At 48.9% G+C, this 19,831-nt stretch overlaps 1 pseudogene; it reads left to right on the top strand.

The window, feature by feature from the left end:
* The first annotated feature begins 696 nt into the window (after window positions 1-696).
* Window positions 697-19,831, top strand: part of LOC118580129 — a 52,044-nt pseudogene continuing 32,909 nt past the window's right edge.

Raw genomic sequence — 19,831 nt, 5'->3', positions numbered from 1 at the left:
AAGCAATACCTCAGACCGCCCTCCCCCGCCCCAGAGCAGAGAGATGGGAAGGATACAGGATGCATTTGGTTAAGCATGAGATCATGTTAACCTCCCATCTCTAAGATGCTAAACATCTGGCCGAAACAAGAGCAGTGTAACCGAACATCTGGATACTCGCTCTGCACAGCATGGAACAGCTGCACGCTTGGCAGCATCTGTGTGAGGAACTGATGGGGGTCTCTTCTGTGTGCTTAACATCACATTCATGCTTTCCTTTGCCTTGTAACCAAAAACCAGACCTAAACTGGTTTAAATTTTAAAAGGGAAATGCTTAGCTTACTGGGCTGAGGAGCCCCAGGACAAGGTCGACTTTGGCTCTTGGTAAGTGTTAATCTAGCCGCTGAGTAGAATCCCCATGGACTCTGTTTCTTAGTTTCCTGCCATCACCTTTGCTGCCTCCCTGCCTCAGACAGGGTCCCCTGGGTGGTCCCACCCAGACCACCAGAAGCCTGCTCTTGTTCACATCAGAAAAGTGGGATCACATTTCCCCCAGCATTGCTAGCAAAGGCCTCAGCGTCTCTTCTGATCAAACAGGACTGGGTCACACATCCCGGCGGATCCAGTCTCTGTCACCAGAGGTTCCTGGATGCTGGCTTACTTGTCTGCTCCAGCTGAGAAACAGAGATGGAAAGCAGCATCTTCAGAACTTCCAGAATGGAGCTGGAGAGTGACAGGGAGAGGCGGGACATGGCACTGGAGAGGACGGGAACACCTCCAGCCCGGCACAGGGGTGGGACTAAGGTGAGGCACCTGAGGAGCAAAGGATGTAACCGAAAGTGTCACCCGCTCACTGGAGACCATGAGCTGATTCTGCCCAAACTGTTTTGTTGTTAGTTACTTCATAACTGTAATCCTGCTACTGCTTTGGATGGTAATGTAGACAGCTGATGGGCAGGATATCTGCTATGTGAGGTTGCGACCCACAGGTTGAGAGCCACTGCACTAAGCCATCTTACAGGCCTGACTCTGGCCTTCTCAAATCCCGAGAGTGGCGAACCTCCTTCCACTGTGTACCCCAGCCGTACCATTGGCTTCCCTCGGCGCCAGCCCTGACTGACTGACTACACAGCAGACTCTCCAAGAATTGCTGACTTGAAACAAAAAACATTGGTTCTGTGGAAGTTTCTGTGGGCCATGAATTTGAGAGTGGTTTATCGGGGAGAAATGGCTGGGGGTCCATCGTGAGGCACAGTCCCAATGTCAGCAGGGGCTTCAGCTATCTGAAGGCTTTGCCGGGCTGGAAGACCTACTTCTAAAATGGCTGTTGGCAGAAGGTCCTGGTCCCACCCGCAAAGGGCTACGGATATATATGCCTCATGGTGTATGGTAGCTGTCTCCCCCAGAGGAAATGATGCAATGAAAGAGAAAGGAATAAGCTATACTTCCTTTTATGACTCCCTCTTAAAACTCACACCCTGAGCCAGGCGTGGTGGCGCACACCGTTAATCCCAGCACTCGAGAGGCAGAGGCTGGCAGATCTCTGAGTTCAAGGCCAGCCTGGTCTACAGAATGGGTTCCAGGACAGCCAGTGTTACACGGAAAAACAGTGTCTTTAAAAAAAAAAAAGCCATGCCCTATCTCTCAGCTACTGTCAATTAGAAAGAAGTCACTGAATCCAGGTGTAGTTTGCCTTCTGAAAGGAATACCGAGGATTTTGTAGACCTCTTTAGAGGTGTCACATGAGGAAGTGACAACATGGGTGGATCACTGTAGGTGCCCTGAAGACATGGTAGTGCACACATGTAAGCCTAGCACTTGGGAAACGGAGAGAGAAGGATTGCAAGTTCAAAGTCAACCTGGCTACTTGGTAAGACCCTGCTTCAAAAAGTACGGAGGGTTTGGGACTGGGGCTGTAACACGGTTAGCTGCAGAATGCTTGCCCAGCAATTGAACAAATAAAACTCCCAGGGCTAGAGGGATAGCTCAGCAGTGAAGAGCACTGGCTGTTCTTCCAGAGGACCTGGGTTCAATTCTTAGTACACATGCACAGCATCTCACAACCATTTGTAAATCAAGTTCCAGGTGATCTGACACCCTCTTCTAGGACCAGGCACACATGTCTTACACTGACATACATTCAGGCAAAACAATCATACTCATAAAATCAAATTAAAACGAATGAAATTAAATTTGAATTTAAATTAAGGTAGAGGGTGATTGAAGAAGAATTCTGCTGACCTTCCCTGCACCCCTGACAGACGGGCACCCACACATGTGAACACAGACATACACACATGCAGACACTCAGAAAATTTAGATCTAAAGGGCTGGTAAGATGGCTTATAGGGCAAAAGGGCATGTTGTGCAGGTTTGGCAACCTGAATTTGATCCCTGGGATCTATGATGAGAGAAGAGCATCAACTCTCAAAAATTGTCCTGACCTCACACACCTGCCATCGCATGCACCCCCACCCCACCCCCACTAATAAATAAAATAGATATTTAAAAAGAAAATGAGAGCAGTTTTGGACGGGCATCGTGTTTGGCGGTCTGACTGCCGCCTCACACCTAAAAGGAAGAAGCACTATGAGGGTTCTGAGAGATGGAACAAGAGCCCCAGCACCAAGTCCCGAGTGCAGTCCTCAGGACTTGTTGCTTTGATGGATATGGATACTCTCGTTCAACATTCTGGACAGATTTTCTATAATGTGAAGCCAATTGTAGCCTCGTTGCTACATGAGACAGTCCTATATGGTGTATGTACCTTGACTGCCTTGAAGAAAGCCCCTCAAGGGGTTCTTGCTTGAATGCCAAAACCACCTAATTCTATTGACATTGCACCTTAGCTATACTCAGGCGCCTTTTCTCAGCTTAAGAAACAGTTAGACGTTGACCTTCATCTTCTTTATTTTTATTTTTCTTATATAGTTTATTTCTCTATGTGTGTGCTAGTTCCTGAGTGTGTACATGTGTGCGGGTGTGTAGGTATAGAAGCCAGAGGCCGACATTAGTTTGCTTACTCAGTGGCTTTCTATCTTATTAGAAAACAATGTGTGTGTACGTGTGTTACATTTTTACTTTGTATATGCATACCACTGCGCACATGTGGCGGTCAGAGGACAGCTTGCAGGAGTTGACTCTCACTTTCTACCCTGTGGGTCCCAAGGATTGCACCCAGGTCATCAGGTCACCCACCGAGTCATCTTGCTGGCTCCTCTCTATTATATAACATCTCCCAATGAACTTGGAGCTTACTGACTGGCCAGTAAACCATAGGGAGCTTTCCGTCTCCACCTCTCCAGCACTAGATATACAGCCAAACCTGTCCTTTTCACATGGGTGTTGGGCATCAGATTCAGGTCCTCATGTTAATACAGTAAGCCCCAGCCCCTTCATTTAGTCTTCTCTCCTAGTGTTAGATATAGACCTTTCCTGGAAAACTTCACACACAAAAATCCACATCATACTCCCAGGAGTTCATAGCAGGCTTAACAATCACTGGACAAGAGAAAGGATCTGGCCTGCAAGGATCTTATCTATGACAGATCCCTAGAGCTAGTCATCCTAGTGTAAGAGCCAGGAAGGCTGATGGTCAGGTCTAGCAACACTGCTTAGTTTCCCCTGTGCACCTTCCTGTGCCCCTCTTCTTCCTTAGAGTCCCCTCTTCTTTACCCTCCTCTGTCCCAGTTTCTATTGTCTCCTTTTTCATTGAGGTTTTTATTCTAGATCCGTGAATGTTCAGGGGGGAAAAAAAAACTACATTGCCCAGGCTCCCTTGCAGCTAGATGTAGCTATGGTAAGAAATAGTCTGCCCAGTAATAAGCCTAAGGGAAGTTGGGTGTTAGCTCACACCAGGATCCTTAAAGTCAGGCCTGTACCCTCCCCAACCCTTCATCCTCCAACCTGCTGCTTAAAATAGGGGCTGAGCATGGTGGCACATGCCTTTCACACCAGTGCTTGGGAGACATAGGAGAGGCAGGCAGAACTCTATGAGTTCAAGGCCTGCCAGGTCTACAAAGGGAGCTCTGGTTCAGTTAGGGCCACACAGTGAGACTCAGCCTCAAAACAAAAACAAAGCAAAAGGCTGGGTAGGATGCATTACAAAGGGTCAAAAGCAGAAGACCTTGGGTTTCCACACTAACACTAGACCTCCCTACAGCTATTAGGTAGTGACAGTTCTGACATGTTGGAGCACTCTTACTTTGGGGTCTGGTGCTCACCGCAGCCCAACTCTATCTTCCCCTGCTGCTCCTGCCCCTTCTCTCCTGATGTCTGATTTCTTCTCTGCTCCTTCCTCTTCCCCCTTCTCCTCCCGATTCTCCATGATCTCTTGCTTCTGCCTATTCTGCAGCTCCCTAACCCTTTCTAAAGTGACAGGTGGCAAAACTGGTCTGCTGAGGACACAGGTAGGCCTCCTGCTATCCAGCCTGTGTGGACATGTCCCTATCCCAAGGGCTCTGCCCTGCCAGAGATGCGTCTCCACCCACAGGAGTCCCTGGCCATATTCAGCTATGTGCCCTGACGGTGCCCTGCTCCCTGGGAGGAGACAGAGAGCCAGCCAAGGTGCTAACCTGAGGCAGCCTCTCCTGTGGCTGATGCCAGTGCCCAGCTATGCCTATGGCTCTGCAGTCACTGCAGTGACGCCTGGAATTGGATGCTAGCCTGGGCGAGAGACCATCTGGCTGTGCCCTCTGGCTTCCCCAGAAGACAGCACTCTTGGATGTCAGGGTAGTTGGAGCCAGCCTGAGCTGGGAGCTGACCATGGCTATTACCCTTCAGCCCCAGTTCCAAGCTGCCCAGGTGGGTGATGGTGGCAGGAGACAGGCAAAGAGGGACAGCCCACAAACCATGGTGCAGGCCACTGTGGCTTGCCCTCCAAGCTCTCCTGCCAGCCTTTGTCCCCGATCAGCCCTCACAGTGACAGATGGTGCCTTGAAGCCAAGCACTGGGCTGGAGCCCAGGGGGACCATGTCAGCTGCGACAGGGTTTCCCTTTCATCCTCCAGCCTAGGGCTGGGGCAGCCCCAGCTCTTCACCTGGCTCAACAGGGCTTAACAGGCCTGGGGCTGAGCTGCAGAAAGCCACATAGCAGAGTGGCAGCGGCCCTTTGGGAGCAGAGGCCTGGCTGAGAGAAGAGATGACAAGACTCTGGGCTGAGTGGGAGAACACAGAGCAGCCATGCTGGGTCCCTCTTCCAGCTGCGGGGTATAGATGACAGACTAGACTCTAGTCCCTGGGACTTGTTTACATCCAGGATGGGCGCAGAGCCAGTCTGGATGCCCAGAAGGCCTGTGCTGGGACTACCCCTTGGTTCTAGATATCATTCCCACTTCCCTACAGCCTCCAGCAAGCCAAGGTCCTTCATCTGGGCTAGCTAGGCTAGCTAGGCAGGGGAAGGACGGCTTGACCCGGCTGCTGGGAAAGGGCAGCCCAGCCTGGGCAGTGTCGGGCGCTGTGATGTCACGTCAGAATTCTCCAAAGGCTTTCCATCTGGAGTCAACACCACCCTGGCAGCTGCTCCTAGTGGTGCCCCTCCCCAGCTTTGGGCTGGATCGAGTGTCTGTCCCTCTGGAAGCCAAGCCTGGGACAGGCTTAGGAAGAACAGATCTGAAGACCGCTTTTCTCACAGAACAAGCTTACAGCAGAGGACTGCTCGGGGCAAGATAGATGAAAGATAGAGAGACATTGGAGAAGTCACCTCTCTCTGTCTCTGTCTCTGTCTCTGTCTCTGTCTCTGTGTGTGTGTGTGTGCTGTGACTTCTGTGTCCTTACGCTCTGCTCCATCATGAATGTCCTCTGTCCACCTGGTAAATTCCATTCAGCCTTTAAGAGGCCAGCTCAGACGTCCCTGACACTGGCCTCATGCTCTGCCTCTCTCCTCACGAACAGATTCATTAAGCCCCCAGCAGCTCCATGCACAGGCACGGAGTACCCACTGCTGCGTTAGCAGATGGCCTCACAGCCACCTGTCTGTCAACCCTGCCAGCCAGCAGGGGCTCAAGGGCAAGCGAGGTGGTCTGGCAGAGCTCAGGAATGGCTTGTCTTCTTTCGACATGTGACCACCAGGGCCTGTACTTAGGGGTTACAGACAGGTACGAGTATATCAAACTCACCCTGGTGATGGGTTTGTCCTTGCTGGTAGAGTTCTGCTCAGCATGAATCAATCCCTAGGTTTCTGATCCCTAGTAAAGCATAAAACTAGGCAGCACTTGGGAGGTGGAAGCAGGAGAATCAGAACTTCAAGGTCATCCTTGGCTACATAGCTAGTTCAAGACTAGCCTGTGCTAGAAGAGACTCCATCTCAAAAATAAATACGTTTTTTGAAGAGATATTTATCATCATCTCTCTACAATGCTCAATCCATGAGGATCTCTCCTTCAAGCCCTGGAGTCATTTGAAATTGATCTTAGTTATAGAGGAATAAATAAAAAAAAATTAAAAATCAAACTTCCTGTGAAATCAAAAGTGCCCAGATAGTTCCTGTACCCAAGAAGCCAATGACAAAAGCAAGACCCGGGGATTCTGGGCACCCCACCCTCTCATCTGCCCGATATCAGGCAGGGTGCTTAATCAGTCAGAGCCAAAACTTATGCTTTGGTTCGTGAGAAAGAAGCCCTATGACAATAAGATTCATTATTGAAAAAAATAATAATAATAAGGTGACAGGTGACAAGGTGATTGACAAGAAAATGTAGCACAGCAATGGACTCCGGGGTCATCCCGCCCAGTTCTAGAAAACCAGTGCTGGTGCACAGGGCCTGGAGGGATTCTGTGAGAGCGCCATCTGTGAGCCCATGGCAGGGCTGGAGGGGGTGTTGTGAAAGGCTGTTTTAAAGAGTTCTGGATTTAAAGAACTCACGCCCGTTCAACCCAAATAGGGCTTCAGTGGGACACGGAACAAATGTCTCCGGGCCAGTGAGGTGGCTCCATGTGTAAAGCCCCCTGCTGCCTGGTCTGATGACCTGAGTCCAGTCCCCAGGACCCACAGAGTGGAAGACTAGACCTGAGTCCTGCAAATTGTCCTTTGACCTCTGCAGGGGTACCATGGCATGCACTCCCTCCTCCCCCCCACACACGCACATGTGTGCAAGCACACTCATACATACGCATACAAGCAAATAAATGTAATAAAGAATAAATTTCCAGCTCGGAGACAAGGAGTTAATTGTGCTTAATTATAGGAGTATGCATGACTCCAAAAACAGCCACATCGCCAACAGCCTCCCCTCCCCCCACCACGGGGAAGGAGACAGCTCTGGAGAGCTGCTTGGATGGAGCCCCCTTCAGTTACTGTCCCATCTCCTCTATACTCTAGCACCCCCATGTGTAGTTGGGGAGGGGGTCCAAGAGGACATGAGTGGCAGCAGTCTCCGATGGGGTCTGATGACTTCCTGGACTCCTTCCACGAGGAAATATTGATAGGCCCTACTTTGTTCGGCATGGGGTGGGGGTGCTCACAGGCAAGCATCTGATTGCACAATGGTGACATCAGTCTTGTGTCTGGAGGACAGAACTTCACAGCAAGGTCTTATCCCAGAGATTCCCATTTCCATGTGTGTTTCAGATGGCCCTGCCTTACTAGAATGTTCCTACTGCCTAGAACAGAGCCCCTGAACATGTTAGGGGACCAGTGGGGAAAACTTAGGGACAACTTATAACAAGCAGGACCTCACTCTATGCGATGGGAACGCAAAGCCAAGGCCGAGAATCATGTGTCTTCTTGCTCCTCCAAAGAAATTAAACATCATTTTAGCCAGAATTCGTCTTGAAGTTCTTGACTGCGTGTGTGTGTGTGTGTGTGTGTGTGTGTGTGTGTGTGTGTGAGAGAGAGAGAGAGAGACAGAGACAGAGACAGAGAGAGACAGAGACAGAGAGAGGGAGAGAGAGAGAGAGAGATGTCCCCCATAGAAGAGGACATCATACCCCTGGGAACTAGAGCTGTAGGTAGACGTGAGACGCCCAGCGTGGGTTCTGGGACATGAACTTGTGTCCCGTGGAAGAGCAGCACATGCTTTTAATTGTTGTGCCGTTTCTCCAGCCTCTACTGGTCTTGAATTTGCTATGTAGCCAAGGATGACCTCAAGGTTCTAATTCTTTTGCCTCTACCCCCCCCCCAGTTCTCAGATTATAGGTGTGTACCACCATGCTTAGTTTATGAGGTGCTGGAGATTGAACCCAGAGTTCCATGTAAGCTAGCTAAGCACTCTACCAGTGGGCTACATCCGCAGCTCCTGCAATTGACACCGTCTTCACAGTGTGAAAATAAACCAGTGACCTAACTTATTCTAAAGGAACTGTAAGTCCTAAGTCATTTAAGATACTGTCTTTGTGCTAAAACTTGCAAGGACACTCTAAAAAAGCAGAAGTCCAAATGAACGTACACTTTTTAAAAAACTTATTTATTTTTAATTTACACGTATCATGTTTTGTCTGCAAGTATATATAGGCACAGTGTGTATGCCCGGTGCCCAGTGGTTATGAGCAGCCAAGTGGGAGCTGGTAACCAAACCTGGGTCCTTTGCAAAAGCAGTAATTATTTTATTATTAACCAAAAATATTAACCAATGAGACATCTTCCTGCCTCCCATAAACACATTTTTAAAGACAAAGGATGGGAGCTGGGTGTGGTGGCACACACCTTTAATCTCACCACTTGGGAGGCAGAGGCCAGCCTGGTCTACATAATGAGTTCCAGATCAGCCAAGGGTACATAGTGAGACCCTGTCTCACCCCACAATTCCACTCCGCCTAGTAAAAAGAGAAAGAAAGAGGGAGGAGGGAAGGAGGGAAGGAGGGAAGGAGGGAAGGAGGGAGGAAGAAAGGAAAAGGGTAGAGCTGGCTCAGCAGTTAAGAGAGTGTACATGTTCTTCCAGGGGACCTGAGTTTGGCTCCAGACTTCTTGTTGGACTGCTCACACAGGGTGTAAACGCTGCTCCAGGTTATCTGATCAATACCTCTGGCCTCTGCTGGCACCTGCATCATGTGCGCATACCTACTCATACACCCAAACACATAAACATAATTAAAAATAAGATAAAAACATTTTGAAGAGGAAGGAGGAAGGGACAAAAAGAGGATGGGAAACAGGAAGAAAGGGGGAAAATAAAAGAGGATGGCCGTAAAATGCTTTGCACTTGGTAAGGCCCCCCGCATGTGAGACCAAGGCCAGTGCCCCCCCCCCTTGCCCTTGGGTCCTGCCTCAGGATGAACTTGGAGGGCAGCTGCCTCCCATCACCCTCTTGCACTCGCCTGCCCAAAGAGAAGTGGCCTAGTGCTAAAATTAACTATTGGCAAAGCAGAGGTGTCCCACACATGTGACACTGGCAGCCTGCTGGTGCTGAGGCACACCTGTTCACGAGGTCTAAGCAGTGGGCACCCCTGAAGGATGCTGGGCTACTGTGAGCAGGTGGAGATGGGACAGTACCTCCAGCAGCTACAGCACCATGCTCCATCCCTTTCTGGGCCAGTCCTGGGCAAGCCCAGAGCTCCACAGACCACACAGGTTTCAGCCAAGAGTGAGGACAGGTGTGAAGGGGTTACCTCATCTAGCCAGGCCTGTTCCAGACTTCGTTGGGGGGATAGAGCGGGGGATTAGGGGTAGACATGGAACCCCGCTGGGGTAATTGTGGCTGGGAAAAGTATGAGAGCCTCACTCCCCAGACTGGGGAAAGGATCCAGGCAGGGCCATACTTCTGAGACACACACACACACACACACACACACACACACACACACACACACGCTGCAGGTGAAGAAGTCCGGTTCTTTTGGGTATGGTGCAAAGGTAAGCAAGGCTGACCTTGATACTGGGTGTGTAAGTCTCCTCATCACTGCCCTGTCTTTACCATCTCCTTCTGGAGGCCTGCCTCCACTGTCCCAATCCACACCCATCAGGACTTAGAGGACTTAGAGGAGCAAGCTTCGTGATCTGTAGTTTTTATTTTCTTTCTTTTAATTGGTGTGTGTGGGTGTTTCTCTGTGTGTCTATGTGTGTCTGTGTGTGTATCTATGGGTATGTAGGAGCTCGTACATTGTGTGTGTGTGTGTGTGTGTGTGTGTGTGTGTGTGTGTGTAGGTGGGAGGCTAACACTGGGTGTCTTTCTCAATTGTTCTCCACCGTTTACACTGAATCAGGGTCTCTCAGTTGAACCCAGAGCCGGCTGATTCCGCTAGACTAGCGAGTCAGTTTGCCCTAATCCTCCACCTCCTGAGCCCTGTGATCACAGGGAGGCCACCATGCCCACCAGGATTTCAGTGGGTGCTGGGGATCCAAAATTCAGTCCTCAGGTTTGCATGGAATGCACTTTACCCATGCCTATCTCCCTGACCCTTGTCTTGTTTTCTGTTTTAGACAGGGTCTCTTGTAGCTTAGGCTAGCCTCTAGCTATGTAGCTGAGGATGGCCTTGAACTCTTCTCTAGATCCTCTTGCCTTTACCTCCTGAGTGCTGAAATTAACAGGTGTGAACCACCATGCCACTTATGGCTCAAGCCCAGGGCTTCAGCCATGTAGACAGCACTCTGCCAACTAAGCCAGGCTACTTTCTAGAACATTTGATCCGCTCTTGCCTCCTAATGCCTTACAACCTGGGTCTCCTTGTCAGGCAGCCTCTAGAATGGGCCTCTCCTTGGCTCGTTTTAAAGAGAACACTCATTTATTGTCAGCTTTGGGGACAAGTGAGCAAGTGAAGCAAGAACATTCACAAATAGACACCCAACCTGGGGCCACCTCAGAGCTAACCTCTAGCTCAGAATTCCTCCCTCTTTCTCCAACTTTGCGTTGTCATGAAATCTAAAATGTTAGTCACTGCACTTTAACGTTGTGTACCTTGGCTGTTTGTTTGGGTGTCCATCTCCCCCAAGGGCAAGCCCTGGGTTTTCTTTTCTTTTCTTGATCTCTGTGGCCCCAGGCCCCAGCCAGCATCTAACACACCGTCCCAGGGAAGCATGAGGGCCTGGCCCACACCAAACCTGTCTGAAGAAGATGGAAAATGTACCCTGTGAGCAGGATTATGAAATGACAGGGATGACGTGAGGGGCTTTCGAAACCTGGAAAGGCATCCATCCACGTGAATTACAGCCCCTTGCTATTCTCGGCCATCAGAGACTCAGGCTTTGACCCAGGACAGCTAACCAGAGCCTGCAGTCAGCTGGGGACAGAGGAGCCCTGCAATACAAGCCTCTGCTGCCTCCTAGTGGCTCTTGGGTCTTGACTGAGCGGAGGCAGCCTGCTAACTGCTCTTTAGAACTCTGCAGCAAGCCTTCAGAATTCACCTCTGCTGCTGAGAACATCCCACCCCAATAGGGCACTATGAGAAGCAGAGAGAAGGGCATTCGGGGCCTTCCTTTTTTGCAGTATGAATCAAGGGATAAGCTTCAGTGACCCCTTCATCTTCCCGGGCATCCATTTTCTTAACTGCAAAAATGAGGATGGATCCTACCATACAGTTGCTGCATAGAATAAAGGAGAGCATGCATAGAAGCTGTTTAATAAATCCTAAATACCCAAATGCTAGTTATTGCTAGGGAGTTGTAGCCCAGGTTGGCTTCAGACTCACTATGAAGTCGAGGATGAGCTTGAACTTCTGACCCTTCTGCCTCCAGCTCTGGAATGCTGGGATTACAGACATGTACCACCACACCCAGTTTATACAGTGCTGGGGATCAGGCCCATTTGTGTTAGATGAACACGACCAGCCGAGCTACTTCCCCAGCCCCCACTGCTACAATGAAAACAAAGATGCTCTCAGATGCTCCTGTTCCCCACTCCTCCCCGCCTCCAGGATGCCTCTGCCCACACAAAGTCTACTCTTCTTTTCCCAAACTGCTGGAGCTTGAACTCACGCCTTGTGCATGCTGGGCAGTTGCACCGCTGTACTGTAGCCCCAGTCCCTGCACATGACGTCTGGAGAGCTGGGCTGGGATCTCTTGTCTCTGTTCTATACACCGGACCTAGGGGCTGCTCGGTTGTACTGGCTGAACGAGTGACTGTATCATGGGTGAGCTCAACCTTCTTCTCAGGCTCTCCTGAGTACATGGTAAGTGAGATGGCTTGGTGGATAAAAAGCACGTGCCATCAGGCCTGATGACCTGTGTTGGACCCCTGGGACCCACATGGCAGAAGAAAAAGAACTGATTCCTGTGTGCTGTCCTCTGACCTCTACGCATGTGCACACCCAGCCCCTCCACACGATAAATACATAGATGCAATTTTAAACTTTTAAAAGATCTCTCTATATAATTCAAAACTATATTACACATAATCACTTTTTGAGGGAGGGGGGTTTATTTCTTCTTACAGACATAATCACTTTTATATCCCCATAAAAACATATTAATAGGGAACGGCGGGACTAGCAGGGAAGAACTTTAACCTTCCCCAGTGCACAGCCTTCTCCAGGTGCTGGTGACAATGAGTGACAGAGAGTGCCCTTTCTGCATGACTCGCCCTCCCCAGTTCACCCTTGCCTGGCAATGAATCTCACCCCAGTTGCCTGGATATCTACACAAGCAACATCTGACGGCAAGTGTGTGCCTGGCTCAGAAATGGAGAATGGAACCCACCCGCCCCACCACCCAGGACCTCCCCACACCGGTACCTCCCCGGGCCAGGAGCCAGGGCTTTGGTCCTTGGGTGGTCTGGAAGCCCAAACCTCGGCTGCTTTGGAAAGGTGAGGTGTTAGGGCGAAGATGTTGACTCACATCCATCACTGCTGCCGTCACCACCTGGAGAAACAGAATGGGGTCCATTCAGGGCAGGCCACGCTTCTGTACCATGTCTCTTCCTTTTCTCAATTCTTCCTTAGTAACTTACGTTTTTGTGTGTGATTACAAAAGTCTGCATTTACTATAGAAAATTTGGAATGTACAGAAAGTCTAGAGAGGGCCAAACCTACTCATAATGCAATCATTCATTTGGTCGATACCAGTGAGCAGCCCCCAGCGCCTTGGAGTAAAGAACACATCTCAGCCTGCCCAGAGCATGCTCGGTCAAGGGCATCCCAGTGTCCCGAGACAAGCACGGAGGGTGGATTGATGGGTTTCTTTCACATTTTTTTTTTCTCTAAATATTATCTAAATATATATCTAGTGTGTTTTGTTTGAGGGTGAGTGTGATGTATGTGCACATGTCTGTGTATGCATTTGCAGGCATGTGTGGGGAGGCCAAGGGCTACTGTTACATGTCTCCCTCAATCATTCCCCAGGTTTTTTTGTTTGTTTGTTTGTTTGTTTGTTGTTGTTGTTGTTGTTTTTTGAGACAAGGTCTCTCACTGAATCTGGAGCTCAATTCTGAAAAATTAGCTGGTTGACAAGCTCCAGAGATCCTCCTGTCTCCACATCCTGAGTGCTGGAATTATAGGTATATGCCATCATGCCTGGCTTTAAATATATATTTAACATATTATATGTGTAATATATTAATACATGTTTTAATATTATACATATGTACTAGGAATCAAATTCAGGTCCTCATGCTTGAAAGGCAAGCTCTTTACTGACTGGGCCATTACTATGGCCCTCTTTTGTTTGGTGTTTTGATGCATGGTCTCATCTAGTTCGGTTTCTGCCTCCACGCCTCCCCCAAGTGCTGGGGTTACAGGCATGCATAACCACACTTGGGCTCCATACTTAGTTATTTTAAGCACTGAGGTCATCCTGTGTCTCTTTAGGCTGCCTACCAAAAACTATCTATCATACTTATTACCAGTTATTCTCTCATTTCCAATCTTTCTGTGATTCTAAATAATGCTGTGATTAAAATCCGTGTATTTATTTTTATTATTATTATTTTTTCAGCAAGTGCATTAGTCAGTGTTCCCAGAGAGGCCAAAGATCGTAGCAGTTGCTCTGTCCTTGAGGCCGGGTGTCTCCACAGTCTCCTTATGGTACTGGAGGCCTGGGGGGTACCAGAGACCCAAGGGGTTCCTGCAGAGTGGCTGGTCCCCAGTCATAGTTGGAAGCCTGGAAATGTTGATTCTGGAGTCTCTGAAGGAATCGGCAGCAGCCGTGATGGGGGAAGCAACTTGGCAGCAAGAGGGAGGCCAAATCGGAAACCTTTCTTCTTCCCTTTTATCTGGCTGCTACAAGAAGATGGGGCCCCGCATTCGGTCACCCCACGTCAATTAAGGCAGTCAAATCAAGACCCCCCTGAGTCTCCCTGCTTGAGTGATTCTAAATTGTGACAAGGTGACATTTATAACCAGCCATCAGTGTAGCTAGAGTTTTTCTCTTCGGGTCCCGCCAAGCCCCGGTAGTCCCGTAGCCCACTTATAAAATAAACATATAGACGCTTATATTATTTAAACTGCTCGGCCATTAGCTCAGGCCTACCATTGTCTAGCTCTTACTCTTATACTCAGCTCATTTTTGTTCATCTATATGTTGCCACGTGTTCCGTGGCTTTACCTGCTGCCTTTACATGATGCTCTCTGAACGGCAGGCTGGTGTCTCCTCCTCTCTGCCTTCCTGTTCTCTCAATTCTCCTCTCTGCTAGTTCTGCCTATACTTCCTGCCTGGCTACTGGCCAGTCAGTGTTTTATTTATCAATCAATCATCCACAGCACATCAGTTAGCATACAAAGTAGAAAGTTCCACTGCGACATTTCCATGCACACATTGTAAATGGCTCACATCTGCCCTTTCAGTCCCCACAGACCACACTGTCACTGGTCCCTGTTCTCCTCCCTAGACAGCATCCTTTCTGTTTCCATGCTGGGGGAGTACGTTTAAATCTAGATGCCACGTAAGAGAGAAGATGCAATATCTGCCTTTTCGTTCCCGCTTCTCTTTTCCTCTCTCCCTCCAGACTCCTTCCTTACTTAGAGTTCCTTTCTATTTTCATACTCTGTATCCCCCCCCCCCAAGTCTAGATTCCACATGTGACTTGTCTGACTGAGTCTGGCTTATTCCACTTAACACAGTGATCTTCAGTTCCATCCACTTCCCTGTGGTTGACATGATTTCGTTCTTCTCGATGGCTGAATAAAACTCGGTTGTGTACACACATAACATGTTTTCCTCACCGGTTCATCTGTCACTGGGCATCTAGGCTGGATCCATTTCTGGGCTCTTGTGAATGGTGCTGCAGAAAACATGGATGTGCAGGTATTCCTGTGGTCTCCTGACTTAGATTCCTTCAGACTATTTCCTTTAGATTATTTTATGATCAGCCTTGCCTGTTTTTCTAATATATTTTCCAAGGAAGTGAATTATGAGATGAAATGAGAAACTACCAGAAAAAAAAAAAAGTACTGAATTTTATTACAGAGTAAGGCTGGGAGTGTCAGTGGTAAGTACTCACCTAGTGTGTGTTAACTCCGATCCTACTTTGCTTCTCTGTTGCTGTGATAAAACACTGTCCAAAAGCAGCTCCGGGAGGCAGGGTTTATTTCACCTTACAGCTTACAGCCCATCACCGAAGGAAGTCGGCAGGAACCTGGAGGCGGAGCCTGAAACAGAGACTGCAGAGGTAGCCAGCTACTGTTTACTCTTGATGGCCGGCTCAGCTTGCCTTCCTTTACAACCAAGGACCCTTGCCTAGGGTGGCACTGCCCACAGTGGGCTGCCCTCTCACAGCCATCAGTAATCAAGAAAATACCTCACAGACCAATGTAATGGAGGCAATGCCTCAGCTGGGGTTCCCTTTCCCCAGGTGACTCTAGTCTGTAGCAAACTAACAAAAATTAACTAGCACGCCCCCACCCCAAAATGATTCTTTTTGATTGTAAAATAACACAACTATTTCAATACATAATTGACATAATACAGCAAGATACAAAGGAAAAATAATAGTCATCTAGAATTTACTGCTCCTAAGTAATTACTACTAATGATTTTGTTTGTTTGGGGGTCTTGAGACAATGTCTGGCCTAGAATCTGCTGTGTAGACCAGGCTGGCCTCAGACTCTCAGAGATCTATCTGGTGCTGAGATGAAAGGCGTGTGCTAGGTCCCCAGCCTTCCAGTTCTGCGTCTGTACTTGACAAGTGTCATCTTTGTCCTGGTGAAGTCCCTGCAGTGCCCCCAGGAGAGAGGGCTGGGTAAGAGCTCTGTTCACCCAGTGAAGTGTCCTGCCCTCACCTGGCAGCTAGAGGTGGGCCATGGTGAGCAGCTACCCTCTGATTAGGTCCTGCTGCAAATCCACTGTGGCCCAGTGACAGTCCAGCCAGTGATCTTGCAAGGCTTACTGGTGACACTTCCTAAGGACTTCTCTGAAGATGACCTTGAACTACCAAATTGCCTGCTTCCACCTCCCAAGTCCTAGCAGGTACCATACCTGGCTTAATAACAGATTGTTTTCTAAAATTTCCCACCAAAATAGATTTCTCTTATTGTCTAATACTTTGAATAAAGGAAAGAAACAATTCCTACTGGCCATTCTGACCACAGCAAGCTTCCCAGCATCTCCTTCCTTCCAACCCACTTCCTTGGGCGATGTGAGATGAGAATTCCTGTGCTGCCTGTCGCTCAAAAGGTGGGTGGAGGTGTAAAGATGTCATGCTAAGGACCTGACTTTGGATCCTCAGCACCCATGTAAAAAGCTGGGCGACGTGGTACAGGTTTGTAATCCCAGTGCTAGGAGGCAGAGACAAGCAAGTTCCTGGAGTTCACCAGCCAGCCAGCCTCGCCTAATCAGCAAGCCCCAGGTCCTGACAAGAGATCATGTCTCAAAAAAACAAAATGGAGGCCAGCCTGGACTACAGAGTGAGTTCCAGGAAAGGCACAAAGCTACAGAGAAACCCTGTCTTGAAAAACAAAAAAACCAAACAAACAAATAAACAAAAAAACCCCGGACAGCTCCTCAGAAACAATATGAGAGACATCTGGCTGCCACATTCACAAATGTGTATGATCATGCGCATACTTGCACATGTGTGCGAGAGACACACACACACAAGCAAGCAAGAGAGGTTGTTGACACCTTGGGGAGGATCTTTGACACTATTCCCTTTACCTACCACTGGTTCTGACACATCTCCTTCCTCATCAAAGAGTATCTGCTCTGTCTTTTGGCACGGATGGACTGACAGACATCAGACACAGAGTTGGCACAGAAACCAGCCCAGCTCTTCAGAGAATCCTTGCCTGTCTGTCCAATTCAAGGGCTTCAGCTTGGTTGGGCTTTTCTTTTGCTAATCCTGGTGAAAAGGAAGAAGAAAAACCAGAAGAAGCAGAAGAGAGACAGGGAGATCAAGGAAGAGAGAGAGAAAGCGAACAAAAGAGGAGAGGGAGCAGAGAGGAAGAGAAGAGGGGAGGGTGGAAGGAAGGGCAAAAGAGGAAGGCTTTCCTGCTCCACATTCCAGTTGTCAGGCCCTTAGCTTGCTCCATAGTAGAGAAAGCCGGTCTGTGGGACAGAAGGCAAGAGCCCCAGCAGGGACTCATGGGGACCAGATGCAGCTAGAGAGATCCAGGGCCGTCAGGCTCCTTCTCATGCTGCCTTGGTTTTGTTCTCGGCATGTACACAGCCAGAAGGAGAAACAGCAGCTTCTGGTGATCTCAAGACTGGGGGGGGGGGGGACAGGGGGGATCACCAGGCTTCTGGTGATCACAAGACTGTGTGTGTGAGAGAGGGGGGTGGGGTGGTGGGGTCACTAGGTACTGTGGGCAGAGAGGAAGGTTGGTTACATCATAAGAAAATCTGATCTGAAGAGGCTCCTTGAAGAAGGAGGTGACAATTTTTGTATCTGAGATTTATGGCTGTGAAAACATGGCTGAGATTCCCCTCTCTCTTCGCTTCACCCAGGGCTCAGTGTGTCCATTATCTGGGATTAGCACACGAGATAGACCCTCACAGCGAGATAGACCCTCACAGCGAGTGCTCTGGGGGTGGGGGAGCTCTCTGCACCGCAGTCACCCCCACCCTCCCGTGTCTGCACTTGCTCTGGATTCTGACTTGCTATTCAGTTTTTTAGCAACTCTGAAGCCCCTGGCCACCCCTTGGCCCTCCCAAACCCCCAAGACACACACTCTGCCAGCCTTTGGTCCAGTATGGGACAACAAAGAGCCACCATCCCAAATCTCAGAGCTACCCAAGTGACAAAATCTAGTGTTTCATCCTAGTACCCTCAACTATTCACTGAGCACTCATACTGAGACAGTCCCATTAGACATGTACCTATGATTCATTTTCAACACATCCCAGTAGGATGATAACTGTCCCCTCGCCAACTCCATGGACTCTCAGCGCACAAAACCCCTTCTCGGGGACCATCCTCCAGTACACAGGGATGCAGGCCTCTGCTGGATATGGTTTATAGGTGGAGACAACAGAAGCCACTAGAGCTAATGGAGAAGTGGTTCTATTAAGAATTACTAAAGGGTGGACATGTAGCTCAGTGATAGAGCACTTTCTACTACGCATGAAGCCTGAGTCCAATCCTCAGTCTGGGAGGAAAGAATAGAAAGATCCTGGGTCAGAGGGGTAGAAAAACAGGCATTAGGTGGGCTTCCAGAAAACTCCTAGGAGCCCACTGCTGAACTGGCCTGGCACGGGACTGGTTCCCACGCCAACTCCAGAAATGAATGCCCCAGTGTCCTTGTGTTAGCAAAATCACTGCCCCAGCTGCCATCACACACAGTGGGTTCAAAGGCCTGAACATGAGCAGCCAGGAGATTCAGGTTTCTAGATTCTTCTTAAGGTTATAACTCTCAGGGTAAAAACAATGGGGGTCTCTCAATAGATCTGGTCAACCGCAAAGAGGTCTTCCCAAAGTGAGGTATGTCCTTAGTGACAGTCTCTACTGACATCTGACAGAGGCTGAGATAATCAGGCTCCCCCTTTAAGAATATGGAGGGGTTGGGGAGGTGACTCAGTCAGTAAAGTGAGTGTCTGATGCTCAAGCATGAGGACCTGAGTTCAGATCCCCAACAGCCATGTAATAACCAGGTGTGGATGCATGTGTCTGTGGCCCTACCCTGAGGGATAGGGGTAGAGACAGACAGACCTTGAAGCTCACTGACCAGCTAACCTAGCTGAATCAAGGAGCAACAGGTTCAGACAGGTCCAGTCTCAAGGAAGTGGAGATTGATGAATGAAGATGCCAGATGTCAACCTATGACTTATATACCTGAACCCTATATGCATAAACCACAGAACATGTCTAACATACAGACACACACAGACAGACAGACACACACACACACACACACAGACACAGGGTGGAGGGAGGGTATCAGGGCTGGGCATGCATATTAGTTGGTGGTTTGAACTCCAGCATCACATAACTGGGCACAGTGGTGCATGACAATAATCCCAGCACTTTGTAGGTGGAGGCAGACGAATCAGGAGTGCAAGGTCATCCTTGGCTACATAGTAAGTTCAAGACCAGCTTGAAATACATGAGACTCTGGCTCACAAAAAAAAAAAAAAAAGTGGACTAATGTCCAGAGAGGTAAAGACTACAGATCCCAGATCCCGAGCTGTGAGCTTACTTTGGCAATAATCTAAACCAAGGGCTGGAACTCCAGGTTTTGTCTGGGGCCAGGGAAGATGCAGCTTTGCTGTCAAGCCCTGTCCAGGCCAAGGGAGCTTTAAAAACAATGATGTCAATTTGACAGAACACCTTCATGCCTGTTAACCTCAATAATTAAAAATGAGGTCTGGCCAGATGTGGTGGTACACAGCTATAATACCAGCAGTGGGGATGTGGAGGCAGAAGGATCCAAAATTTAAGTTCATCTTTAGTTATATATCAAGTTCATGGCTAGTCTTTTCCTATGTGAAGCCCTCTCTCTAAAAAAAAAAAAAAAGTTTAATCTGGGCATGGTGGCACACACCTTTAATCCCAGCACTCGGGAGGCAGAAGCAGACAGATCTTTGTGAGTGAGAGTTCAGAGCCAGCCTGGTCTACAGA

The sequence above is a fragment of the Onychomys torridus genome, chromosome 3, assembly GCF_903995425.1.
Source record: "Onychomys torridus chromosome 3, mOncTor1.1, whole genome shotgun sequence".
Lineage (NCBI taxonomy): Eukaryota > Metazoa > Chordata > Mammalia > Rodentia > Cricetidae > Onychomys > Onychomys torridus.
The sequence above is the reverse complement of the archived record's forward strand: the minus strand, read 5'-3'. Positions and strand labels throughout refer to the sequence as shown.